Source organism: Echinops telfairi, unplaced genomic scaffold (assembly GCF_000313985.2).
Source record: "Echinops telfairi isolate 266 unplaced genomic scaffold, ASM31398v2 ScPeMD7_18;HRSCAF=68, whole genome shotgun sequence".
NCBI lineage: Eukaryota > Metazoa > Chordata > Mammalia > Afrosoricida > Tenrecidae > Echinops > Echinops telfairi.
The window spans coordinates 51,701,742-51,702,853 of record NW_022103915.1 but is presented as its reverse complement, the minus strand read 5'-3'; positions in this window follow the sequence as shown (position 1 = coordinate 51,702,853).

Below are 1,112 nucleotides of genomic sequence, written 5' to 3'. Positions count from 1 at the left end.
ATGCACATGCCTGTATTTAGACCTCTATAAATGTCCTTTGCCTCCTAGTTCTTTCCTCTATTTCCTTTTAGTGACCCACTACATTAGCACCAGCAATAAACCAACCAGAAAATAATCAAACAAAGAGAAAAACAAACAAACAAAAACAAATTAAAGGCAAGAAAACAAAAACCCATACAAACTCAAAAGTACAGCATAGTTAATCATCCCCCCGGGGAATAGGGTGATTGCACGGATGACATCGACTAATGCCACAGCTCTCTAGACACCGTCACATGGAGTCCATGCCAGCACAGATCCACTTCGGCCCGCAGCCCATGAGGTGTTGCCCTGACCAGTGTGAGCTCCCAGTCTACCGAGCTCTGTGTATCCTAAGAATGGGGCCTGGTGCCGGGGAAGAACTTCCTGGGTCAGTTCTGCCATAAGCATTTCCTGACCCAACACATCAAAACCTGTCATGTCACCGCAAGGAGGGTTCCTTCCCATTAGACACCCCTCCAAGTCGGGGGTTCCCCCCAAGGTCCAGTTGCTGCCACTTCCACCATCCCGAGATAGCCCCTCTCTGCTTCCTCTCCCTTCTGGATACCGCAGTGCTCAGTCCTAGGGTGCAGGCAAATTTGGGGCAGGGCTCAGTTCATTCAATGGGACCTCTAGGTTAAGTCCCTTCCATGAAGCCCTGCTTTATGCCAGGCTGCCTGCAGTCAGCGTCAAAGGTCATCATGCTGCTTGGTCCATGGCACAGCTCACTGAGGGTTGGGTAGAGATGTATTCATAGAATCTGGTCCATCGTGCCCTTAGGTTCCCTACAGTGATTGTTTAGCACCCCTTCCCAATGTGAGCTTATTTCTTCCCAATCACCCACCATACTCACCAAGAGAACTCTCAGGGTCTCCTCCAAAATGTAGATGTTCTCCTCCCTTGCTCTTAGCTTGGTTTTCCAGCAAAAATTTCCTCTCAATCCTATGGGGGTCAGGAGGGGACTTGATTTGCCCCAGTCTTGTCTCAATGTGGTATAGCCTCAAATGGATAGCCATCTCCCATTTTCCCCTTCTTGAAGGCGTGACCCAGGCAATGTGAGGGCTCCTCCTTCGAGCGGGCTCTTCTGGCGTGCA